At 48.3% G+C, this 27,717-nt stretch overlaps 1 pseudogene; it reads left to right on the top strand.

Annotated features, from left to right (window-relative positions):
• The first annotated feature begins 470 nt into the window (after positions 1–470).
• Positions 471–27,717, top strand: part of LOC142260484 (uncharacterized) — a 49,779-nt pseudogene continuing 22,532 nt past the window's right edge.

Raw genomic sequence — 27,717 nt, 5'->3', positions numbered from 1 at the left:
CGGTACCGGCGGGCCACTACCCTGTCCCGGCTACCTACGGTTCCACCGGGCTGTCTTCCCGGCTCCTGCAGACGGCCACCACCGTCTGCCTCCTAGCCAAAGTGCCCGGGCTCCTACCCAGGACACTGGTGTGAGACAGGAGCAGACCTGGGGCCAGGTCTGCTCTTGAACTTGACTCCTTCACTCCCTAACTTAATCTAACGTGTTTTTCTTGCCTCTGGGCATGTGAACTCCTGGGGGGCGTGGTCAACCGCCTGGCTCCTGGCTATTTTTTATTACTTTCATATTACCTAATTTTACAACACAGGGATGGGTAGGGAGGTGTAATTAGGGCACACATGCGTCTGCTGATAGGTCAGAACGCATAGTCTATGTCACAGGTTCCCTTTAAGTGATGGGTATAACTATAACTTTACTGTTGATCCAGAGTCAGGCACTTTCAGTTTCATTTCTTCCTTCCTCCCTCAGCAATGGCGTCTACTGATCTGAGAGACGAGCTGCTCTGCTCCATCTGCTTATCTGTTTTTAAGGACCCTGTAATGCTGAGATGTGGACACAACTTCTGCCGGGTCTGTATTGATCGTGTGCTGGATACACAGGACGAGTCTGGAGTTTATTCCTGTCCTGACTGCAGAGAAGAGTTTCAGGAGCGGCCGGCGCTGATGAGAAACATATATCTTCATAATGTAGCAGAACGTTTCCTGGTTACTCAGAAAGTACAAGAAGAGATCACCGGGATCTGCTGCACTTAGGGTACGCATGCGTTTTTGCCGCGATTTGGTGCGTTTTTTGCTGCGTTTTTGCTCACTGCGTTTTTAATCAGTGCACAATGCCATTAAAGATTGTTGCTAGTATAAATAAGAGTCTGGCTCACTCGAATTTGATTGGTGCCTCCGAAAAAAACAGCTCAGTAATCAAAAATAAATTCGGGCACACAAAAAAGGTAAGAGTCTGAAACAATGCTTCATTTGAATTTCAGTAGACTTTTTTTATTGATGCAAAGGACTAGACCAAAATGACGTTTCGGCCTGCACACATAGGCCTTCCTCAGAAATGGTCTGTGACATAATATTTACAGAAAAAAGAAAAACAAAATTAGAACATGTACAAATATACATACAATAAACCAATAACATGGTGTAAGATACGATGCTAACTGCTAGCATCAATAAGCCTATTTGCACTGATACTAGAAAAGTGAATCGCACGAAACAATGTCAATATCATAGAAGGTACAATGTGAATGAAGTTCTATCCTGTTAGGAGGAGGTTTACAATGATGAAGATCATCATAATCTAGGCAATACGGAAAAAATGGGGCATACCTATATAAAAGGTGGACGAGCTCTGTATTAGAGCTAATGCTCAGAGTGAAACATCATGTCAGGTACGAATGCCTAGAAATAGAAATATGTAAATAAGTAGAGCCGGCTTAAGGTGAAGAATTTAGGGAAAGATTTGTAGAACTTAGGTGTAGATACCACTGTGGCAAGGAGCAACGTAGAGTCAAGAAAGGAAACACACTATTTTCAACTCAGAGAGGGGAGCAGAGGGCGGAAAATGTTACAGACTTGGAATGAGGACTTAAAAACGAGGAGACGAGTCCAGTGAACGGTAGTTAAAGAGAGAGCAGGAAAAAGGAAAGGAGGAAAGCAAAAGAAGGAAGAAGAAAAAAAAGAAGCAGAAAAAAGAAGCAGAAAAAAATTGGGTGTTGTATTTGCACAAATGAAGACTTAAACTCAAGGTACCTTTGTAAACATCAAACGCTGCAGTGGGTTACACCCCAGTAGTATATAACTGCCAGCGGGGGTCAGTATTTTTAATACTACGAAAAGAAATGCATCAATTATGCATAATGTCAAGGTTCCACCGTTATAAGATGCGACTGTTTATGAAATTAATACATACCCACTGAAAGTGTATAAGATAGCAAAACTGTCAGTCCGGCACTTGTAGGTGCCCTTGTGTATGGTATCAATACGTGAAGGTAGACCTAATCCACTAATAATAGCCTTCTATAATGAGGGGATCATACAACTGAAAGGTCAACACATACCGCTCAATGTCACTACTCAGCAAGAAGATTCACTGACTCTCTCTAGAAACTGGGCCAATGCCCAAGAATGCACAGTGCTTAATGTTAGTAATCTGTGAATATACAAACAGATATATGGTGATAAGTATATGTCATTTGAGCTAATGTCATGTAAAGAGAGGTCTAATAGCATGTGACCAACCTTAATCCTAATTTACACTGAAAACAGTCGATCCTGTAGCAGGAAATGCGGTAAGGAAAGCAAAATAGGTTCCTATAGGAATAAAGCAGAGATCGAGATAAGAGGCCAGATAATAGCCGGAGTGATAGGAGGAGAGTGATCAGTACCTGGTGCCGGAGAAACTCCAAAGTGAATGCCGGTATGTGTCCTGCGGTGCACATAGTGACCAGGAGAGAGGCTTATTTAAAGCGGGGCATGATTGGTTACGTGAATCACCTGTTAGGTGAAATGTGAAAGACCGGACCGGACCGTGGTACGTCAGCGGCCCCGGCGCAGAGAGACCGTAAAGATCACTCAGCGCAGGCGCCGACCACGGCCACAGCCGGTCCGTGCATGTGACCGCTGACAGGCAGGAACAGGAAGTGGCGTGAACCGCAAGCGTGGAACGCTTCAGTCACGCATGCGCAGAGGGGTCAAAGGATTTACCCTTGATCAGGAACTCCGGAGGTTCTTTCGGTCCCTCAGACTCAAGACACACTTCCAGTCCCTAGATACCGGTGATCAGGTGACACATACGGCTACCCCTGGTATGTTTCTCCTTAAGGATCTGAATTTAATGACACGTAGCACATTTCAACCACCAAAAACCTACCACCCGGTAGAGACTTTCATTGGTCTTGTCAACTCCGACATTAAGGAGGTTATGCATGACATCAGGAATGGTCACCTAAGAGTCTGTCATAATCTCACACCCACGGAGTCTCAAGCTATCGAGAGCCTCAGGAGTAATCCTAAATTAATCATCAAACCAGCTGATAAAGGTGGCGCTATAGTGGTGATGGATAGGAGTTACTACATATCCGAGATACAGGGCCAGCTCGCTGACAATACCACATACCAGCCCATTCCACGTGATCCTACACCCAGGATCAAGGAACTTATTGGAAATATGATTAGGGAACATGTAGGTCTTGGTACCATTGATAAAAAGTTGTCCGAATTTTTGGTTAAAGAATCCCCCATAACACCAGTGTTCTACACTTTACCCAAAATTCACAAGAATCTGAATACACCACCGGGACGGCCCATTGTGGCCTCCACAGATTCCGTTTTATCACCCTTGGCCATCACACTTGAAAGGAGTTTGAATCCTTTCGTACCACTCATAAGATCGTACATTAAAGATACCAATGATTTCCTACAATTTCTTAGGACAAATAATTACATCTCCGGGGATGATATTCTGGTCACCCTTGATGTGACAAGTCTGTACACTAGCATTAGTCATACACAAGGCATTGAGGCAGTTGACTCTTTTCTGGAACAACAAGATACACTATCCATTCAACAAAGAAAGTTGGTTATTGATCTTCTGACTATAGTATTACATAACAACTTCTTCCTGTTTCAAGATCAGTATTATATGCAGGTACAAGGGACTGCGATGGGATCGAATGTAGCGCCCCCTTATGCCAACATTTTTATGGCACATTTTGAGGACACCTTTGTTTATCCCCACCCAATGTTCTCGTCACATGTCATCGCATGGCGGCGATACATAGATGATATTTTTATGATATGGCGGGGTGATTCCTCCAGCTTGAACACGTTCTATTTAGATCTTAACAGCTGTTTGCCGAATTTGAGTTTTACTCTACATTCGGACGTGCATGAAATTAATTTTCTTGATGTACTCATTTTGAAGTCCCCCAGTGGAGTCATTTCTACCGATCTGTACACTAAGCCTACAGACAAAAACAGTTTGTTGCATTTCACTAGTTCCCATCCCAGGCACATTAAGCTGGCCCTTCCAACATCTCAAATTAAACGAGTCGAACGGATAGTGTCTGACCCTCTTCTAAGAGGAAGACGTATGGTGGAAATGAGCAATAAGTTTGTCGCTAGGGGTTACCCCCAACGAATTGCCGTACCACATCCCACTACCAGACCACATAGTCCACAATCGGGTCCGAGAGTACCTTTTGTGGCTACCTACCATCCCTTTTTGGCACAAGTCAGGGGTTCCATACTGAAACATTGGCCACTTTTGGGCACAGCATATCCAAATATTCCTGAATTTATCAATAGACCCCTTTTCTGTAATAAACGTCCTAAGAATCTGAGGGATACACTGGTACGGGCGGACATTGGCTCACTCAAGGGAGAGAAACGACAGATGACACTACAGACGGCTCGTTCTGGGAACTTCCCGTGTTTACATTGTATACAATGTTCCAACATCACTAAAGGCAGTACTTTCACCCATCCCCGGACAGGGCGGATATTTCAAATTAAGGACTTTTTCACATGTGATTCATCTTTTGTGGTCTATTTGATCAAATGTCCCTGCGGTCTCGGGTATGTTGGGGAGACTACCCAACATATCCGAGACCGGATAAGTAAACATAAATCAACAATTAGGTGCAAACAGACACTCTTGCCCATTCCTGCCCACTTCATACAAGCTGGTCACACTGTAGCACAATTACGCTACCAGGTCTTGGAACAGGTCCCAGCACCCAGGAGGGGGGGGAACAGGGTACAGAGGTTAAAGGAGCGCGAAGCGTACTGGATATATACGCTACAGACACTAGAGCCGTTGGGGTTAAACCGTGAATATGAGGTTTTTTATTAAATATTTCATTAAATTGATTTTCTTTATTTTCACATTCTCTAATTCCTATACACCTTCTTGTCATTTTGTTTATTCATTATTCTTAACCTTGTGCTTATTTTTGCCTACATAGGGTTTCCCTCTATTCATATACAGGTTCTTATTTTTTGTCTCTTTTTCTTTCAGGCGCTGTAAATTCTCTATCCACGAGTCCGTCACGGCACAGTTTTCCCACCAGCAACTTTCATCATCTTTGGTCGTCAGTGTGCCCGCGCGTGCGCGGTCTCGGCCGGCTCTCCGGCCGGTCTGCGCCTGCGCTTGGCCCACTCCCTCCGTGTATCACTCTAACACAGGGGCCGCCACTTGCGCATGCGCTGAGCGGTCCTTTGACCCCTCTGCGCATGCGTGACTGAAGCGTTCCACGCTTGCGGTTCACGCCACTTCCTGTTCCTGCCTGTCAGCGGTCACATGCACGGACCGGCTGTGGCCGTGGTCGGCGCCTGCGCTGAGTGATCTTTACGGTCTCTCTGCGCCGGGGCCGCTGACGTACCACGGTCCGGTCCGGTCTTTCACATTTCACCTAACAGGTGTTTCACGTAACCAATCATGCCCCGCTTTAAATAAGCCTCTCTCCTGGTCACTATGTGCACCGCAGGACACATACCGGCATTCACTTTGGAGTTTCTCCGGCACCAGGTACTGATCACTCTCCTCCTATCACTCCGGCTATTATCTGGCCTCTTATCTCGATCTCTGCTTTATTCCTATAGGAACCTATTTTGCTTTCCTTACCGCATTTCCTGCTACAGGATCGACTGTTTTCAGTGTAAATTAGGATTAAGGTTGGTCACATGCTATTAGACCTCTCTTTACATGACATTAGCTCAAATGACATATACTTATCACCATATATCTGTTTGTATATTCACAGATTACTAACATTAAGCACTGTGCATTCTTGGGCATTGGCCCAGTTTCTAGAGAGAGTCAGTGAATCTTCTTGCTGAGTAGTGACATTGAGCGGTATGTGTTGACCTTTCAGTTGTATGATCCCCTCATTATAGAAGGCTATTATTAGTGGATTAGGTCTACCTTCACGTATTGATACCATACACAAGGGCACCTACAAGTGCCGGACTGACAGTTTTGCTATCTTATACACTTTCAGTGGGTATGTATTAATTTCATAAACAGTCGCATCTTATAACGGTGGAACCTTGACATTATGCATAATTGATGCATTTCTTTTCGTAGTATTAAAAATACTGACCCCCGCTGGCAGTTATATACTACTGGGGTGTAACCCACTGCAGCGTTTGATGTTTACAAAGGTACCTTGAGTTTAAGTCTTCATTTGTGCAAATACAACACCCAATTTTTTTCTGCTTCTTTTTTCTGCTTCTTTTTTTTCTTCTTCCTTCTTTTGCTTTCCTCCTTTCCTTTTTCCTGCTCTCTCTTTAACTACCGTTCACTGGACTCGTCTCCTCGTTTTTAAGTCCTCATTCCAAGTCTGTAACATTTTCCGCCCTCTGCTCCCCTCTCTGAGTTGAAAATAGTGTGTTTCCTTTCTTGACTCTACGTTGCTCCTTGCCACAGTGGTATCTACACCTAAGTTCTACAAATCTTTCCCTAAATTCTTCACCTTAAGCCGGCTCTACTTATTTACATATTTCTATTTCTAGGCATTCGTACCTGACATGATGTTTCACTCTGAGCATTAGCTCTAATACAGAGCTCGTCCACCTTTTATATAGGTATGCCCCATTTTTTCCGTATTGCCTAGATTATGATGATCTTCATCATTGTAAACCTCCTCCTAACAGGATAGAACTTCATTCACATTGTACCTTCTATGATATTGACATTGTTTCGTGCGATTCACTTTTCTAGTATCAGTGCAAATAGGCTTATTGATGCTAGCAGTTAGCATCGTATCTTACACCATGTTATTGGTTTATTGTATGTATATTTGTACATGTTCTAATTTTGTTTTTCTTTTTTCTGTAAATATTATGTCACAGACCATTTCTGAGGAAGGCCTATGTGTGCAGGCCGAAACGTCATTTTGGTCTAGTCCTTTGCATCAATAAAAAAAGTCTACTGAAATTCAAATGAAGCATTGTTTCAGACTCTTACCTTTTTTGTGTGCCCGAATTTATTTTTGATTAAAGATTGTTGATGAAAAAAAAAAAAAAAAAAAAAAGGTCTGATGTCATTTCCTTCTTCAAAATGTTCATTGTATGCAGGAGAGCAGACAGCTGCAGAACTAGTGTATGCAGGAGAGCAGACAGCAGCTGCAGAACTACAAGTCTCAGCATCCTCCATTCACTAGTGTATGCAGGAGAGCAGACAGCAGCTGCAGAACTACAAGTCTCAGCATCCTCCATTCACTAGTGTAAGCAGGAGAGCAGACAGCAGCTGCAGAACTACAAGTCTCAGCATCCTCCATTCACTAGTGTATGCAGGAGAGCAGACAGCAGCTGCAGAGCTACAAGTCTCAGCATCCTCCATTCACTAGTGTATGCAGGAGAGCAGACAGCAGCTGCAGAACTACAAGGCTCAGCATCCTCCATCCAGGACTGTATGCAGTTTTTTGCCCAAAAAGAAAAAAAAAATGACATGGGCTTCGCCATATTTTTGTATGCTAGCCGGGTACAGCAGGCAGGTACGGGCTGCCCCCAACCCCCAGCTGCCTATTTGTACCCGGCTGGGAACCAAAAATATAGAGAAGCCCTTTTTTTTTAATTATTTCATGAAATAATTAAAAAAAAAAATGACGTGGGCTTCGCCTAATTTTTGAGTCCAGCCGGGTACAACTAGGCAGCTGGGGATTGGAATCCACAGTGCAGGGTACCCATGCTTTCTGGGCACCCCCACTGCGAATTGCAGTCCGCAGCCACCCCAGAAAATGGCGCTTTCATAGAAGCGCCATCTTCTGGCGCTGTATCCAACTCTTCTAGCTGCCCTGGTGACGGGTGGCTAGCTAGGTAATAATGGAGTTAGGGCTAGCTGTATATTATCAGCTAGCCCTAAGCCCGAAATTCATGGTGTCACGCCAATATTAGACATGGCCACCATGAATTTCTAGTAAAGATAAAAAAAACACAACACACAGAAAAATATTTTTATTAGAAATAAAACACAACACAATTAGTGACTCCATCTTTATTGAAATAAACCCCCCTCCGCAGTAATCCTGGGTCAGGGTCCCGCGCCGTCCAATCAGGATCCAATATCATCTGATCGGTTTGCTGGAAGGCAAAGCGATCAGATGATGTGTCAGGATCAAGTGCCTGAATCCCATCACACATCAGCTGATTGTATAAAAGCCGATTATACAATCAGCTGATGCATCAGTAGAAAAAAAAAAATACATACTCACTTATGTGCTGTGGTGATTACCGGCAGCTCCTGGAGCGATCGATTGGACAGGAGTCTGATCCTATACGATCGCTGCCGGAGCTGCCGGTAATCAGCTGATGAAGTCCCCTGACGGCAGGATCAGCTGATAGCCGGCCGGGCGCGAAAAAGCCGGCGAGACTACGATCAGCTGATGCGTCAGGTGACTGCATCAGGTGATCAGCGCCAGGTCCTGCAAGCAAGGTCCTGCCCCGGGGAGACTGCACACAGCCAGAGCGGCGGTACCGGGAGGAGCTGGGAGCGGGCATGGCACCGGGACCCTGCGGACAGGTGAGTATATATGACATTTTTTTTTCTACTGTTCACTTTGTTTTTCGCCGCTGCCTCCACCTCCCGCCCAGACATGGCGCCGCACGGAGCTGACATGGCACCGGGCGGGAGGTGGAGGCAGCGGTGACGGTACCGGGAGGATTCATGCTTCTGTGTTTACCAACAGAAGGAATCCTCTTCCTGTACACGTCACTGTAGTGCCCACCCCTTGCGTTTATAGCTGCGTTTTTAGTCATAGAAACGCGGCTATATGCGTTATTCATTGCGTTTTTAACATCTCATTGAATTCAATGAGTGAAAAACGCAGTGGAAAACGCAGAAATAATTGACATGCTGCGTTTTTGTGGTCACCACAAAAACGCAGCTAAAAAAAACCGCTGTGTGAGGACAGCACTTCTGAAAACCCATTGACATTGCTGGGGAAGCAATGTCACTGCGTTTTCAGCACAAAAACGCGGTAAAAAACGCCGCTAAAAACGCGGCAAAAACGCCTAGTGCGCACATAGCCTTACTGTGTGGACTCTCCTGTACCTGCTGTTAGATCCTGTCTACACTGTGAGGCTTCTCTGTGTGAGAAACACCTGAGGGTTCACAGCAAATCACCAGAACACGTCTTATCTGATCCCAGCACTTCTCTGGAGAAATGGAAATGTTCTCTCCATAAGGAACTTTTAAAGTATTATTGTACTGAGGATGCCGTCTGTATCTGTGTGTCTTGCAGTTTGGCCGGAGAACATCGAGGACACCGGGTGGAGATGCTGGATGAGGCTTTTGAGAAGAAGAAGAAGAAACTGAGAAATGTTCTCCAGAAACTGACCACAAAGAGAGAGAAAGCTGTGGAAAGAGCCCGGAGTCTGGAGGAGCAAAAGAGAAAAGCTCAAGAAAAAGCAGCTGGAGAAGCCGAGAGAGTCACTGCCCTGTGTACGGACATCAGGAGACGGGTGGACGACCTGGAGAAGAAGGTCCTGAGTGAGATCTCCAGGCAGGAAAAGGAAGAGTCACTGTCACTGTCTGCTCTGATCCATCAGCTGGAAATAAAGAAGGACGAGCTGTCCAGGAAGATGAGGCACATTGAGGAGCTGTGTAACATGACTGATCCACTGACCGTCTTACAGGAACCAGACACCGGGGACTTGTGTGATCCTGAGGAGGAGGGAGGTGATGAGGACACAGGGGGACATGATAAACAGCTCCATGATGGAGATGACCTGGATGTGGCTGTGATCTCATACTTATTACACACATTATGTGAGGTAATAACAGGTATAAGGAGGGGGATCTATGTGGAGGGTCCTGCAGACATATTACTGGATGTAAACTCAGCTGGTAATAATCTCCTTATATCAGACGACCTGAAAACTGCGACTTGCACACAGAAGTACCAGAATCGTCCAGAAACAGAGGAGAGATTCCAGTGTAATAAGGTGATGAGCAGGAGGGGATTTACCTCAGGACGACATTACTGGGATGTGGAGGGCAGAAGATCAGGGAATTGGAGGGTGGGGATGTGTTATCCCAGTATAGACAGGGCGGGATATTGGTTATATATTGGAGATAATAACAAGTCCTGGTGTTTGAGGAGATATGATAATCAGTGTTCAGTGATGCATGACAGTAAAGTGATCCGGTTACCTGACAAGATCTCCAGTGATAGAGTCGGGATCTGTCTGGATTATGGGGCCGGGCAGTTGTCCTTTTATGAGCTGTGTGGCCCCATCAGACACTTACACACCTTCACTGCCGCCTTCTCCGAGCCCCTTCATGCTGTATTATGTGTGTTTAATGATGCAGTCTATGTAAATCCTGGTTGAAAATTATCAATTAAGGATTATATGCTGTATAATGCATGGGATGATAAACCCTCAAGTTAAAAGATAAATTCCTTACCAACTCCACATGTAACACTGCAATATTTTTTACCTATGTTTTCACCTAAATATTTTAGACTTTACCATCCTGTGTTAATGTGCTCCATTTTGACTGTTAACGAGGCTGTGATGGTTTCCTATTTACATTGTCCTTCATGATTAACTTTTATGATCAGTAGAACCAGAAGTTGTTTCGATTAACACTGCCATGATACATGTAATGTAACGTCTATCTGGATATGTGTTTCTCCTATGAATAGAAACTGACCGATGGAGTGAGGAGTTAAAAAAAATCCAGACTGATTACGGTTTCCTTGAAGAAAGGGGTTCTTGAGATATGACTCTGCCTTCTTGAGCGGTTTTACGTTGATGATTACATTCATATATAATTGCTAATAAGATTACTCTTACTGCACTTTGAGCAGTCAATGGTGGAATGCGCTCAATGGCCGGACCACAGTGATGTGACTTCTTTTGCAGATGCCTCCGGGGTTGTCACTCATCTGAAGGTATTTCCCCTATGATTAATACTCTACTAGTAAAGCCTCCTGTATTTAGCAGCCCGTGTTACATCTGTGTATAATAAAAATAGATTTTCTTGTATTTTATAGTAGTTTTATTTTTTTGTGGCTATTGCTATCACACTCCAATGTTTCATTGGAACACATTTTCTAGTATCCTCTTATATGGTCTGCACCGACTGTCTGTCGCACGGTCGGTGCAGAGCAGAAGGGTTGAATGTGCGTCTCCATTCTCCAGGTCCGGAAGAGGAGGCGCCCATACGATCCTTCTGCTCTGCACGGACCATTTAGGGGAGTATTAGGCCCTGTGCGCTCGTGAAAATGGAATTTCCTTAACAAAAGTCCGGACCCTCTGAAAGATTACCGCACCTGCGTTAAAAAACCGCAGCAAACTGCACCCGAAAACCGCATGCGGTTTTACCGCAATTTGCCGTGGTTTGCCACGGTTTTGCCGCGGTATTGCCACATTTTTTCCGTGGGTTCCCTGCGGTTTTTGACATTATCTATAGCAAAAACAGCAGGTACCTGCGGAAAAGAAGTGACATGCTCATTCTTTTTGCTGCATAAAACATGCAGCAAAACCTGTTGGGGAAAAAAACGCACTGTGTGCACAGCATTTTTTGTTTACCATAGGTTTTGCTGGGGAAGGACTGTAGAAAGGTTATGAACATTTTCTGCAGCAAAACATGCAGCAAAACCGTGGTAAAAAAACGCAGTGTGCGCACAGGGCCTTATAAAGTGTTTTTTACGTTCTACACAGCGGCCTGGGCTCTTATATACAGCATGTTAGAATGTTGTATATAAGAGCCCAGTGGTGGTGGCTGCAGCTTATAGTCACCAAATCTGGTGACAGGTTCCCTTTAAAAATAGCACTCGATATAGATCAGATTTGCTTGCATTGCATATTTCTTACATATTATAGGATGTTGTCCAAAGATGACCACAACATAAGTCTGCAATACACAGCTTCATGGTAGGATTCCACTTGCAAGAGAGTCGCATGAGTCTCGTATCACATCACCCGACACAGCCTGCCTCTCTCCCGACAGAGCGTCTCAGATGAGTTCCTGTTCAAGAGACTGAGGCGCAAGCAGTACAATGCTCGGTACTCAAAATAATGAGTGAACACTACGATGCTCAATTGCTCATTGCTCGAGTCGAGCAGGTCAGATGCTCGGATGGGCTCAGCTCAAGCAACAAGTATAATGGAATTCAATGATTGGACCGTTCGGCTCTCCGCCCACATACAGCCAGCTATAAACAGAGCATTTCTGGGGGAGGACATTTTTTTTTGTTAAGACACACTACATTCGAAAACGTTTTTACCTCCATTAAGAGCCATTAAAGGGAACCTGTCACCTGTTTTTTGCCCTATAAGCTGCGGCCACCCCTACCGTGCGACGGCATTGAGATCCTGCACAGGCACACTTTGATCTGCCCTGCCCAGGGAAGATTAGAGTATTGTAGTGCGGCTGTGCAGGACCTCAATGTCGGCGCGTGTGTATGACGTAAACGCATCATGCACCGCTGCTTCAGAATAAAGGCCGCTTTACACGCAACAACGTATCTAACGATATGTCGTCGGGGTCATGGAATTCGTGACGGACATCCGGCATCGTTAGCGACGTCGTTGCGTGTGACACCTACGAGCGACCGCTAACGATCAGAAATACTCACCAAATCGTTGATCGTTGACACGTCGTTCATTTTCCAAATGTCGTTGGTCGTTGTGGACGCAGGTTGTTCGCCGTTCCTGAGGCAGCTACGTGTGACACCCTGGGAACAACGAACAACAGCATTCCTGTGTCCTCCGGCAATGAGGTGGGCGTGTCGTTAATGCGGCTGCTCTCCGCCCCTCAGCTTCTATTGGTGGGCCGCTGTGTGGCGTCGCTGTGACGCCGCATGAACCTCCCCCTTAAAAAAGAGGTTGTTCGCCGGCCACAGCGATGTCGTTAGGAAGGTAAGTCAGTTTAACACGTCCTAACGATATTGTTCGCCACGGGCAACGATTTGCCCGTGACGCACAAACGACGGGGGCGGGTGCGATCGCGTGCAGCTATGTAATGCAGCCTCACGGAAGACCAAGATGGCCGAAAGGGGAGGCGCCGGTCCCGGAAAACGGCGTCACCCATCCGACTGTTCTGCACCGGAGAGACCGGTTTAGGTGAGTATTATAAAGTGTTTTTTATATTATACACAGCGGCCTGGGGCTCTTATATACAGCATGTTAGAATGCTGTATATGAGAGCCCAGTGATGGTGGCCGCAGCTTATAGGGCAAAAAACAGGTGACAGGTTCCGTTTAAGAGACTGCAAGTGGCTCTCACTGGAGTGTCAGCTCCAATCATTCAGTGAAGCGAACCTGTGCTTTGTGTTTGATTTTTCACAAACGAGCACTCCGATGCTCGATTGGATACCAAGCAGTGCTGAGTACACTCACCCATCATTAGTAATTGTTAGTGATGGGCGAACAGTACAATTCTTGGTGCGCGTAATAATGAGTGAATACCACGATGCTTGAGTGCTCATTACTTGAGTTGAGCAGGTCAGAAGCTCAGACGGGCTCAACTCTAGTAACGAGTATAATGGAAGTCAATGACAAGTTCATCTCTCCGCCTGCATAGAGCCAGTTATAAACAAAGCATTACCGCGGAATGGAGGGAGGTGATTTTTTGGGGGGATACACTACATCTGAAAATTTTGTATTTACCCCCAGTGAGAGCCATTCAGAGACTACAAGTGACTCTCACTGTGGTGCCGGCTCACATTATTCACTGAAGGGAGCATGTGCAATGTTTCATGAATGACACATGCAAGCACTCGAGATACTCAGCCAAGTACCCAAGCACCCCGATGTTTGATCAAGTATCAATGATGGGCGCATAAACTTGGCACTACTTGGTACTCAGTCAACCATTGTGATGCTCGGGTACGCTCAGTGCTTGGCTGAGTATCGCGGGTGCTCTGACATACAGGTTAGTAATGGGGACTTATGAGACACCCCCACTACTAACCTGTAAGTCAGAAGAAATAAATACACACACACAGAAAAATTTGAAATAAAAAACACAGACACCCTCTTTCACTCTTTATAAACCCTGAAAACAACCCTGCAGGCCTGACATAAAATATACGATGACGTCCCACAACAATCCTGTCTCTGCTTCATCCAGAGGCTAAATTGATGGAACACATTACAGATCACTATAGCCTCCTGGACACACTGATATCAACAGGAGAGCTCGGCTATAACAAGTGATGTCAGTAAGTTCACTGGAGGTCACAGCCAAGCTCTCATGGTACCAACTGTAACCACTGGTGAGCTCGCTGCTGGATTGCCAAACTACCAGATTGCAGGACACGGTGGCAGAGTAATCCAGCAGTCAGGTTACTGGAGCTCATACTCGGGGTTATTATTATTTATTATTATAGCGCCATTTATTCCATGGTGCTTTACATGTGAAAGGGGTATACATAATAGGGACAAGAACAATAATCATAAACAATACAAGGCACAGACTGGTATAGGAGGATAGAAGTCCCTGCCCACGAGTCCTCACAGTCTACAGTTCTCCTACTTCCATCAGTGAACTCAGTTTAACCCGCTGCCAGATTGCTGGACTACTTTGTAACCATCACCCGCAATCAGACAGTCGGGTTCACCGGTGGACACACTTGGTACTGTGAACTCATTTGAACCCATTGCCAGATTACCGAGTTCCCAAGTCAACTCCTTTTTTTTTTCATTTATTTGGAATCTTGGCCAGGAGGTTTAAGGAGCTGTAGAAGACCTCTCTTCTACTTGCTGTGTTGGCTGCAGCATTGGTCCTTACTGCAGCAGTCCTTGGTGTGCTTATTGTACGATGTGGAAGTTTCCCAGCTATCTGTTTACTTCCCTCCTTTATGTTGTTTTCCCCTGTGCACATTTAGTTCTAGTTTGTGTGATTGCCAGGTGTACTAGTTTTTGGCATTTCACCTGTTCGTGTTTCTTGTAGGGTTTGTGTTTACGATTCCGGCTCACCCCTCGGGTGGAGGTGGGGGAGGGGAATTACATCAGGACTTGGACAGGAGTTAGGGTCACACTGGTGACTCTGACCTTGCTACCATCGAGCCTACCTCTGAGCTGAAGGTCAGTGCAGGGTCCGCAGTCTGAGGGTCAGTTTAGGTGTACCGGTCCTGTCATCCGGTTCCCGTGACAGGCATCTGTTGTTGGTGCGTAGACTTGTATAACTGTGACATGAATTGGCGCTTCTTGTAGTCGTATTGAGTAGACTATCACTGACTGGATTGTATTTCAGGACAGTGACGGTCAATCTTCAGTTGAGAATAAAAGCAACACCTTTTCTTCTTCGGTTATCCTTGTCACAATAGTAGCCATTTCGGCCTTGACAATGTTGAGTTTGCCTTGGATCATGCTTCGTACATTCCAGGTTCCAAACTTTTTTGATCTTTCCAACTTTTGATCTTCCCTTTCGACCAAGCGATATCAGCAGCAAGACAACCTTGTGGCTTTGATCCTGGCGTGTCAAGAGAATTGATTATACTCAGGACGGGGACGGCTCTTCCCCAGTATCTTGTTGAGCGCCTAGGGGAGCATCTAGCGGTGTGAGGGTAGCCTGGGCTATAGGTTGTTTGTTCAGATGTACTGTAATAAGATTATCTGTGTGTGTGCAAATAATCAAAGTATAGATGTCATTGCATAATTATCTGTGTGTCTATATGACCATTGCACAGATGCCATAATATGATTCTAAGCTGTATGTATAGTAAAATTTGAGATATTCAATACACGAGTCAGTCGCCTATACTGACTCAAAGAGTGAACATAGTCTCTGTGGTCATTGTTTCTGAGTCATTTATTATATCTGCACAGATAGCTAATTTGGCCCCGTGCCTCTGGATCTGCCCTGAACAAAGACTCCATTAGCAATCTTACCTAATATTTCTCCCTTGACGCAGCAGGTCCTGATTGTGAGCATGTACCTGCTTGTTGCTGCCCGTGACGATCGCAGCTCTATGCCGAGGGTTGGCGCTGGCAGGACTCTACTACAATTGAATAATTTGTGGTGCCTCGCAGAGGGGATGGCTGCTGTCCGCCAATAAAATGCAAGGATGTGACATCATGCAGCAACGTCACTTCCTTGCACCGTATTGGTGGGCAGCAGCGACCATTGGTATAATGCGGACAGCTCCTCTGCGCGGCACCAAAAATGATTCAATTGTAGTAAAGTCCTGCCGGCGCCGACCCCGGGCATAGGGCAGCGATTGTCATAGGGTCTGCGCGCCGCAACAAGTAGCCTCAGGGGCCGCATAGGGCCCACGGGCCGCGTGTTTGAGACCTCTGCCCTAGGTATCCCTAGTGCTGGGCCCTAAATAGGTAACGAGTGGGATGAGCTCTTCGTCAACTCCACTAAACACTAGAGAAGACGCAAGGAGGACACATAGGGGGAAAAGCATGAACTACTACCACAGACGGCACATGTAAAAGTTCAGCAAAGTTTCAGCCATGATACTACAGATGAGTACAAGCCACCTGCTTGCAACCAGCGCTTGAATGAACTGAATAATATCACGAGCACCAGTCCAGGGAAGATGGAAGGGGAATACTGATAATCAGCAGCTGGGTGGAAGGAGAATTCCCCTGGGTCCTAAAGGGGAAGCGATGAAAACCCAGCAGAAAAGCTATCTAGTACAATGAATACTGACAGCAGGAACAATACACTCACTGGCATACGTTCTGTCGCTTATCCATGTTATGTAAATAAAAGCTAATAACCTGACTTTAAATTCATCCATTGGTTTTATAAATTACTCTTTTGAAAGCTGAAACCCTCCCAAATTTGGTTTAGGTTATGCAAATAAAGTTGCTGCAAAGCTGAAATATTGATCATTTAATGAACACAGAAAGGTCAGATTTTGGCAAGACAAAAGTTTTGTCGCCCACAGAAACTAATGTGAAATTCAAACTAATAATTAACTTCTAATACAAAGATATGTTGCATAACATTGGTGAATGAGGTTGTGGTGCTATTAGAGCCATATTTAATATTTTGTGTGACTTCCATGAGCTTGAAGGACTGCATCCATGCGGTTCAACAATGATTCATACAATTTATTGATGAAGTCATCAGGAATAGCAGAGAGTGCAGTCTTCCATGCCTCCAGAGTTCATCTAGATTCTTTGGTTTTGTCTTCCAAGCTTCCTCTTTCATCCTACCCCAAACATGCTCAATGGTGTTCATGTCTGGTGACTGGGCTGGCCAGTCCTTGAGCACCTTGATCTTCTTTGCCAGGAGGAACTTTGTTGTAGAGATGGATGTATGAGATGGAGCACCATCCTGCTGCCGAATTTGACCCCTTTTATAATTGGGAATGTAAGAGGTAGCTAATACTTCTTGATATTTTAGGCTATTAATATTGCCTTCCACCTTGCAAATGTTTCATACACCCCTATACTGAATGTAACCCCAAACTATGATCTTTCCACCACCAAACGTAACTATTTTCTGGGTGTATTTTGGATCCATACGGGCTCCAGTAGGGCTCCTGCAGTATTTGCGGTGGCTGTGCTGTAATTCAACTGCAGATTCATCAGAGAAATCCACCTTCTGCCACTTTTCCAGTGTCCATCTGTTTAGCAGGCTGTGGGACTTGGCAAATGCCACACGTTTTTTTAATTGCCTTTTGTTTAGTGCTGGCTTCTGGGCACTGATTCGATAATGGAGGCCATTTCGAGACAGAATCCTATAAACATTTCTAGTTGACACAGGGACTTGAGGTGACCAGGCCTGTTGGAGCTCTGCTGCAGTGGAAGAGGGGCTGGCTTTGGATTTTCTAACCAACAAACGTTCCTCCTGAGCAGTTGTCTTGCGGGGTCTGCCGGACCTGGGCTTGTCAAAAACATCTCCAGTCTCTTCAAATCTTTTTTTAATTCTTTTGTACTTGCCGCTGAGACACATTAAAGGTGCCAGCCACCTCTGCAGTGGATCTGGTCTTCAGCCTCTAATGATAATCCAGGCTTTGGTCGCAGGGTGGATTTTTCTCATGTTGTCAGAGGTCAAGTTACAGTTCAAATGAAGGTCTTGGGTGCTGGGTTTCTTTTTATACACACCCACTAATTATCCGATCATTTAATGAGCACAGGTGAGGATGTAATCTAGGATTGGGTGCATTATATGACAAGGTGACAAAACTTTTGTCTTGCAAAAAATCTGACCTTTCTGTGTTCATTAAATGATCAATATTTCAGCTTTGCAGCAACTTTATTTGCATAATCTAAACCAAATTTGGGAGGGTTTCAGCTTTCAAAAGAGTAATTTATAAAACCAATGGATGAATTTAAAGTCAGGTTATAAGCTTATATTTACATAACATGGATAAGCGACAGAACTTCTGTCAGGGAGTGTAGAAAGGGAGCATTTGCACAGCCAAACACTGTGACCTTCTATTGCTATGAAACCACATGACTGTTTGTGAATGTGACACACCCGTGACAGTAATTGATTTGCAAATAGAAGTGAAAAAATATCTTTTTTGTGGGGTACGCAACTGATTTACTCATCACAAAATGATTAGGCTTTATATGAAGCCTTCTAAAAGCTATCCCCTTATTTCTAGAGACAAAATAGGAGGACTGTTTTGAAAGTGAAGATGTTATGACTTGTTCTCACCAAGACTTTTCAAAAATAAGTCCTATTTTGAGAGTTGTTCCTTGAGAGTACAAAATCATAAGGGTTTACCACCATCAATATTGTTGTATAGCACTACAGAACACAGTGGGCAGCCAGGAGATGGCAATAGCTGCAGCAGGAGCAGCACACTAGAAAGGTAGAACAAGGCAGGCAAGCAAATGCTTTACAGTCTAGGTCCAGCAGTGGCATCCCTAGCAGAAGCAGTACAGTCTAACACTATAAAACACAATGGGCAGCTAGAATGTTTATGGCTGTGCAAAGGATAGGGCAGGAGCAGAACAGTAGAGAGTTGAGACAGGGCACGCAAGGATATGCTTGGGAGTTTAGGGCCAGCAATGGTAGCCCAAGTAGCAGCAGCACAATGTAGGACTATTATTATTATTATTTATTTATAGAGCACCATTGATTCCATGGTGCTGTACATGAGAGGGGGTTACATACAGAGTACATCTACAAGTTACAATCGACAGACTAGTACAGAGGGAAGAGGGCCCTGCCCTTGTGGGCTTACATTCTAAAGGGTTTTGGGGAGGAGACAGTCGGTGGGGTGTAGGTAGGCCGGCAGCTCTGCACGGTGGCGGGGTGGCAGCTTGCAAGGTGGCGGGGCGGCAGCTCCGCAGGGTGGTGGGGCGGCAGCTCCGCAAGGTGGTGGGGCGGCAGCTCCGCAAGGTGGTGGGGCGGCAGCTCCGCACGGTGGTGGGGCGGCAGCTCCAAAAGGTGGTGGGGTCATTGAAGATTATATGCAGTTCTGAACAGATGAGTTTTCAAGTCCTGTTTGAAGTTTGCAAGTGTGGTAGATTGTCTGACGTGTTGAGGCAGCGAGTTCCAGGAGACTGGGGATGCTCGGAAGAAGTCTTGGAGTCGGTTGCGTAAGGAGCGAATGAGAGAGGAGGAGAGAAGGAGATCTTGGGAGGACCGGAGATTACGTTTTGGAGTGTAGCGAGAGATTAGTTCAGAGATATGCGGAGGAGATAGATTATGGATGGCTTTGTAGGTCAGTCTTAGTAGTTTAAATTGGATACGATAGAAGATTGGGAGCCAATGGAGGGATTTGCAGAGAGGAGAAGCGGGGTGGTATTGAGGAGAGAGGTGGATCATTCGGGCAGCAGAGTTAAGGATGGACTGGAGAGGGGTGATCGTGTAAGCAGGGAGACCACAGAGGAGGATGTTGCAGTAGTCGAGGCGGGAGATTATGAGAGCGTGCACTAGCATTTTTGTCGATTGGGAATTGAGGAAAGGACGGATTCTGGAAATATTTGAGTGGAAGACGGCAGGAGGTGGTGAGGGATTGGATGTGTGGTATGAAGGACAAGGCAGAGTCAAAGGTCACTCCGAGGCACCGAACTTTGGATACTGGGGAGAGTGTGATGTTATTTATTGTAATAGATAGATCAGGTGGAGAGTGTACTGTACTATGAAGCACAGTAGGCAGCTTAGAGGTGTGTGACTGGCATGACTGCAGCAGGAGCCGCATGGTAGAGAGATAAGATGGGTGTCACTATGACTGTAGGAACCGGGGCTCCTAAGATGTCACTCAAGCTACGGAACCCTATGCTATCCCTAACCTCAGGGATACTCCTAATGGTGAAGAGGCCTGAGTCTTCTTCCTGGCTCTGCTCCTGATCAGTCCTGATCTAATTCCATTTCCCCTCTCCCTAGGAAGGGACATGACAGGAGTGTGTTGGAACCACAGATAAAGACAGACAAAGGAAAAAAAAACAAGTTCTCTGACAATAAGAGATTCAGGAGGAAAACAAGAGCAGAAAGGCAGTTTGATACAACAGGGTTAACTCCACAATTGTTCCAAGCACAAATTTAAAGGGGTTATCCGGCTTAATTTGCTTTTTTTTATTATTTCCCTATTGGGCTACATTGGGGCAGGTAAGTAGATAGAGACCACTTACCTGCCCTGCTGTCAGCCCCTCTCCCCCGGCTCAGAGCGGTCATGTGACCGCTCCTGCCGCGATTTTGCTGCTTTCGGTCATTTCATGTCAACATGGGCAGGGCCATGTTGACATGCAAATGTGGAAACAGCATTTCGCCTCCCTGCTGGGCTGTACAGTGCAAGGAGTCACCGCCCCCTTCCCTGCACCCTCCCACACATTCCCCCGCACCTCTTACTCTCCCCGCAACCTCTCCCTGCACTGCTGTGGGGTCCGTGACCTGGGGGAGGGGCCTGGCGGCTGCCGTGGTGTCAGCACCAGCACCGGGCCCCCTGCTCAGGATCACACATTCAAATATACCGGCATCACAGATCACCGATGCCGGTATATTTGAAAGCGCTGATGAGAGGGAGCGCTGCTTCTCATCACTGCACGCTGTCTGAGCTCTCTTCAGCACAGCGGTGACGTCACTACTGTACTGATATGGCCAGAGCACAGACAGCGTGCGAACGTGCAGGAGCGGCGGGGACCGAGGAAGGGTGAGCATGTACTCCCTATGGGGTGGGTTGGGGTGGGGTGGGTGTGTATGTATGTGTGTGTGTATGCGGTGCACAGCCCGATGTGTGTGTGTGTGTATGTATGTGTGTGTGTATGCAGTGCATAGCCCGATGTGTGTGTGTGTGTGTATGCGTGTGTATGTATGTGTGTGTGTATGCGGTGCACAGCCCGATGTGTGTGTGTGTATGTATGTATGTGTGTGTGTATGGGGTGCACAGCCCGATGTGTGTGTATGCGGTGCAGAGCCTGATGTGGTGTGGGGTGCAGAGCCCGATGTGGTGTGGGGTGCAGAGGCTGATGTGGGGCTGTTATTTGCAATGCTGTAGTGTAGTGTGCTGCCCTGTAGTGTCCTGCTGTGTAGTGTGCTGCCCTGTAGTGTAGTGTCCTGCCCTGTAGTGTGCTGCCCTGTAGTGCCCTGCTATGTAGTGTGCTGCCCTGTAGTGTCCTGCTGTGTAGTGTCCTGCCCTGTAGTGTCCTGCCCTGTAGTGTCCTGCCCTGTAGTGTCCTGCCGTGTAGTGTGCTGCCCTGTAGTGTCCTGCCCTGTAGTGTCCTGCCCTGTAGTGTCCTGCCCTGTAGTGTCCTACCCTGTAGTGTCCTGCCCTGTAGTGTGCTGCCCTGTGCTGCCCTGTAGTGTCCTGCCCTGCAGTGTCCTGTAGTGTGCTGCCCTGTAGTGTCCTGTAATGTGCTGCCCTGTAGTGTGCTGCCCTGTAGTGTCCTGTAGTGTGTTGCCCTGTAGTGTGCTGCCCTGTAGTGTCCTGTAGTGTGCTGCCCTGTAGTGTGCTGCCCTGTAGTGTGCTGCCCTGTAGTGTCCTGTAGTGTGCTGCCCTGTAGTGTCCTGTAATGTGCTGCCCTGTAGTGTGCTGCCCTGTAGTGTCCTGTAGTGTGCTGCCCTGTAGTGTGCTGCCCTGTAGTGTCCTGCCCTGCAGTGTCCTGCCGTGTAGTGTCCTGCAGTGTAGTGTCCTGCCCTGTAGTGGTAACAGGTCAGGTGCTGGGGCAGAATATACTGACAGGGAATGTGTGTGCAGGGGGTGGGCAGAGGGTGCGGCTGGACACTGGGGAGGGGCTGGACACTGAGGCCGGGCGGTGCCAGCTGTGACTGGGAGGTTCAGCACAGGAAGCGGTCAGTTTGCTGGAGCTGAATGTAAACAAGGAGCTGCAGAGAATAAAGGGTGAATTCAAGAGGAAAAAAAGTTAGAAAACAAAAAATAACAATGTAGGGGTGTTTATATGACAATACAGCGCAGATTAGCTTAAACTCAAAAATTTTTGTTATGTCGGACAACCCCTTTAATTAACCAGAGAGAGTCTGGGATACCACAACTCACAGACCAACATAGAATAAACTATAGCTGGCATGGGTAAAAGTATTCCGTCAGTATAAATAGGAGGGGGGGCAGATGTGATAGGTCTCCATTCAACATGTGATTAAAGAAGCAAGCAGACCAGCAGAGATTAACTCTTGCTAGCCTGCATATGAATCAGCACACAGCAGGTCGACAGCTGAGTCTGCCTGTGTTGATCCCAGACACCAGAGAGACCATCGGGCGGAGTGTCAGAATCTGCAATCTGAACAGAATCCAATGACGCCATGACAGTTGGTGAAGTTTTTGCAAAACTCTGTGTGACAGTTGATGCAGGCATGGGAAATTTTTTTTTTTACGAACCTCGTGACTCAAATTGCAGATTATTCAATCTTGTGTAAAAATGCAGATTTCAGGAAATTGAATTCAATTTCTCCGATCAATCCACACATCTCTAATCATTGCGGAATTACCCCTTACAATGCCATTAGATACCTGTATGTGAGGGCTCAGGCCTGATCCAGTTCTAATGAGCCAATGCTTAGTGGATCTCTCAGAAAGGGAATGTTTTTTCTTAACTGGCTGATATCTATTAGGTTTATACTTTGATACTCAAAATCTTGGTTCCCGATACCATCTCGCAGCAGTGCTATGTGTGGACACATGCAACATCCTGAAGCTGCTGTGAGTGTGTCGCCCGTGGATAAGGGGTACTCAGATCCGGGCCACGAGGTCACTTCTGTGGGTATCACGGTGGCATGACCCGGTCTGTGATCCCAGGCTCCACAGTAAAAAGGGGGTTAGGTAAGGAAGATTGTCCGTGACGCCACCCACGGTTGTGGTGAGGTTGTGACACCACCGCTGCTCTGGACGGGGATCCCGGGAGCGATGACAGGGAGCAGCGTAGTTGTTATGTCCCCTCCGTGGGTAGGGGGGTTGGTGGTCCCGGGGCCCGTGGAGGGTTTTGGAGCTGGCAGGCGGGTTACGGGGCCTGGAGAGGTGCAGGGTCGCGGGGGCAGCGCTGTGCCGCACGGCACGGTGGTACTCACTCAGCCAGTAATGATGACACAGTTCTCGGTAAAACACACGGCTGGATGGACGGGTCCCACAGGCGGCTGCGGTGTTTTTCCCCTGACCCCAGGTTGGTAATGTAAGTCCTCTCTTTCACCTCCGAGCACGCTCCTCCTGCAATCCGGTTTCCAGCTGGCTCCCCGATTCAGTACCGGTGGGCCACCGCCCAGCCCCGGCTACCTACGGTTCCACCAACTGTCTTCCCGGCTCTCGCAGAAGGCCACTACCGTCTGCCTCACTCTCTGCACTGGGGCCTTAGGCTCCAACCTAGGCCCCTGTCTGCTTCTGTCTCCCTGCAGACCGTCTCTCTCCGCCTCTCCCTGGACTTGACTGGGCTTGTTTCCTGCCTCAGGCCAGCTAAACTCCTGGGTGGGTGTCTCCATCTCCTGACTCCGCCCACCTGGTGTGTCTGTCTGAGCCCGAGGAAGGAATCAGGTCACACTGGGAATGTCTGCTGTGAAACTGCTGGGGGTGGGGGTGTTTGTGTGTTGTTACCTGTGGCCCCTGGCTTGTCCAGGGTGCCACATTCCCCCTTAGCAAAATGCAGACCGTCCGCAGGCTGCCCGTCCATCACCGGTTTTATTTTTCTTTTAACTGCAAAAAGTAGAAAGGCATATCAAACATTAAAACACAAGCATTACTTTTTAACTTCCCATAACGGGATGCACATTACTTTAACGTTGCAACAACAATAAACACTTTTAATAATGGCAACGGAACGGGTCCTTTAGTCACCCACCCAAACAACCTGGCCCTGATGCTGCCCCTAAGAAATGGGCAGCACCCCTTGACCCCAGTCCAGAACCAGGCTGCCCAGATAGTTAACGGGATGGGTGCTTCGCTGCCGTTGCGGCCGGGCGGACTGCCGGAGCCGTCGTCATCTCCGTCGCGGCCGGGCGGCCTGCCGGGGCCGTCGTCATCGGCGGTGCGGCTGGGATGGAAGCCGGGACCGGTGGCAGGGCGGTGACGATGGTAAGGCCTGGGCCCTCCCTCACAGACGCTGCGAGCTCCGCTACCGGTGACAGAGGTAACGGGTCGGTCGGGGCGTTGGCCGCGGGCACGGGCACTGAGGTTTCAGCGGTACCGGACGGATGGGACATCTCGTGCATCGGTGTTCCAGGAACCAAACACTGGCAGAGTCCTGGCGTCCCTGCTTCCACTGCCGCGGGTCACATGCGTCCCGTCCTCCTTAGTCTCTTTTTAGCACTTCCTTCTTCAGGGGGCGGGGCTCCACTTTCGCGCCTTTCCTGCTCGGGGAAGACGCTCGAGCGGGAAATTTTTCGCGCCCAAGATGGCGGCTTTGCAAAATTTTCGGCCAGACACCTCCGGCGGTAACAAGGCGCACCTCTACCAAACGGCAGAGCGGTAGGATCCTGTTCGTGACGCCAAGTTGTCGCGGGCGGAGGAGGGGACGCCGCGCTCTCCCACTGCTCGGGTCCGGCTGCCGCTGCTCTGCGGCTGCTGCTCGGTGGCTCGAGCGATGGGCCGGATCCCGGGGACTCGAGTGGCGCTCCTCGCCCGTGAGTGAAAAGGGGTGGTTTGGTTTTGGGGATATTGTCCGTGACGCCACCCACGGTTGTGGTGATTGTGTGGACACCACCGCTGCTCTGGACGGGGATCCCGGGAGCGGTGACAGGGAGCAGCTTTGTTGTTATTTCTCCCCTCCGTGGGTAGGGGGTTGGTTGTCCCGGGGCCCGGTGATGGGGTAGGAGTGGATGGCAGGCGGGTTGCGGGGCCTGGTGAGGTGCAGGGTCGCAGGGGCAGCGCTGTGCCGCATGGCACGGAGGTACTCACTCAGCCCAATGATGATGACACAGTTCACGGTAAAACAAGCGGCTGGATGGACAGGTCCCTCAGACGGCTGTGGTGTTGTTGTTCCCTGCAGGTTAGTGATGACTGTCTCTCCCTGCACCTAAGTGTAATGTTGGTAGCGATGGGTTCCCACCGGTAACCCGCTCCCCGACTTGGATGTAGGCCGGAGGAGCCCCTTTTGCCCGCAGGCGCTGGCCCTGGGAAACGGTTGCCCTTGGCGGTGGCGGTGTCTCCCCTTCATGGTTGGACGGTTGCCTTCTATCGGGACTTGGCTGTTTGGAAACCCGGAGGTCCCCTTCACTAACGGATTTGGCAAATTCACGGCGACTCCAAGCCTTACCGGGATCCGAAAGGCCCCTGCCAATGGTGCTGGCTTCTCTTTGTATGCCGGTCCTGTACCGCCGGGTCACCACCCGTCCACGGTCCTTACGGCAGACTCCAATCGGCCTCCACTGCAGACGGTCACCACCGTCTGCCAACCTTGCTGTTCTGTCCGGGCCACACACCCGGACCAACTTCAGGCTCTTTTGCTGTCACTTTTCTCCTCTCTACTACTTTCTCTAGTCCCTTCCACGACAGCATAGGAGGTTGTCTCTCCACGCCCTAATTGGGACAGGAAGTTCAAGAGGTTTAAAAGGACCCTCCCACCTCCCACAGCCAGTGTCTTTCCTGTCCCCATGGGGCATGGAGAGGTTTTGTTTTTCTCCTATGCTGTGGTGGCCGGCGAACTACAGTATATATTTTTTTTTTTCCTTCTTCCCCTGTTACCTTAAGCCGGACAGCATCGGTCGGGCCTTCACCGCTCCTCCCTTGCTGTTCCCTCACGCTGTGGGGGACCGCTGCTCCAGCCTTCCGGATCCTCCTGAGGGGTGATGCAGGCTGTCGAGCTCCCCGGCCGGCGTCCTCCCTGAGCCGCCGGCCGCTTCCCGCATGCACGCTGCCGGAGCGATGCGGAAGTGCTCCCGGGGGCGGGACTTCCGGTCTTGCAGACTTCCGGTCGAGCGCTTCCGGTTTGCGGAGGCAGCGTGGAGGCACGCCGACGGTGACACGGCCTTCCCAGGACCGGATGCGGGAAGCGGGGAACATGCACCGTCACTGGGGGGGCAGGCCCTTTTTGCATAAGGGCTGCCACGAAGACATCAGATCATGGTAAGCAACCCTGCTCCCTGTCATGTCTTCTGCTGCAGCTGCATCTGCAGAACCCAGTGTGCCCCCTGCTACTGTGAGTATGGAGGGGAATGGTCCCTCGGACATAGGTCTCATCAGATGATTTATGGCTCTATGGTCTGTGTTTTCTAGGAGGACAAGGCCACCAAGAAAACGGACAGAAATGAAAAATCAGAGAAGCCTGAAAAGTCAGAAAAAGCTGACAAGTCTGATAAGCCTGATAGACCTGACAGGGTGGAAAAAATTAAAAAATGTCCTATTTGTATAAAGAAGCTCCCTGCAATATGGGATAAAAAGCTTTGCCAGCTATGTACGGACCAGATTATTAGGGCCGAACAACCATCTCTGATAGATGAGTTGCGGTCCATGATGAAACAGGAGATTAGGGCCTCTCTGGCCTCCCTTCCTGCTCCTGGCCCTGCTCCTGGCCCTGCTCCTGGCCCTGCTCCTGGCCCTGCTCCTGGCCCTGCTCCTGGCCCTGCTCCTGGACCCTCTCCTCCAAAAAAGAGGAGACTCCAGTCGACCCCATCTGATCAGGAGGACGCTGATTCCGCCTCTGAGGGTCCTGATGAAGGATTTCCATCGGGGGGGTCTGACCAGTCCTTGCTATTTCACTCAGAAGAGTTGGGGGATCTTATTGGGGCAGTTCGGAGCACTATGGGTTTAGAGGAAGTGCAGTCTCTTCCTTCTATCCAGGACGAAATGTTTGCTGGCCTGAAGTCAGTCAAACAGTTGGGATTCCCAGTTCATGCCAATGTTTTGGATATTGTCTCTCAGGAATGGGAATTTCCTGAGAGGCGGGTACGGAGTGACCTTAGACGCCGGTTTCCTCTGGAACCTTCGGGACTACATTGGGAGGTCCCAAGAGTAGACGTTCAGGTGGCTAGGGTAGCTAAGCAAACGGCTCTTCCCTTTGAGGATACTTCCCAACTGAAGGATCAGATGGATAGGAAGGTAGAGGGCCTGATGAAGCGGTCCTGGGAGGCATCGTCTTCCTCTATTCAAGCCAACATTGCCTCCACCTGCGTATCCAGGTCCCTAATTAGGGATTTAGTGTTTTTGGGCCTGCCCTGGATGATATCCTGGACAAGGCGACCGATCGTAAGGCCTTGCCCGATCCTAGACGTAACAGGAAGCGGTCCTTTCGTCCCTCGATGCCTCAGGCCTCCCAGCCCAGAGGGAAAGGGAAGGCTGGCAGGTGGAGCTATCCCAAAGGTAGAGGGAGAAACATCCTCATCCCTCCCCATCAGCAACGTCCTCAGCAGGACAAACAGTGACTCGGCCCGGGTGGGGGGAAGTCTCTCAGCGTTTCTTCCCCAGTGGCAG

Source organism: Anomaloglossus baeobatrachus, unplaced genomic scaffold, assembly GCF_048569485.1.
Source record: "Anomaloglossus baeobatrachus isolate aAnoBae1 unplaced genomic scaffold, aAnoBae1.hap1 Scaffold_111, whole genome shotgun sequence".
Lineage (NCBI taxonomy): Eukaryota > Metazoa > Chordata > Amphibia > Anura > Aromobatidae > Anomaloglossus > Anomaloglossus baeobatrachus.
This window is presented reverse-complemented; position numbering and strand designations above follow the sequence as displayed.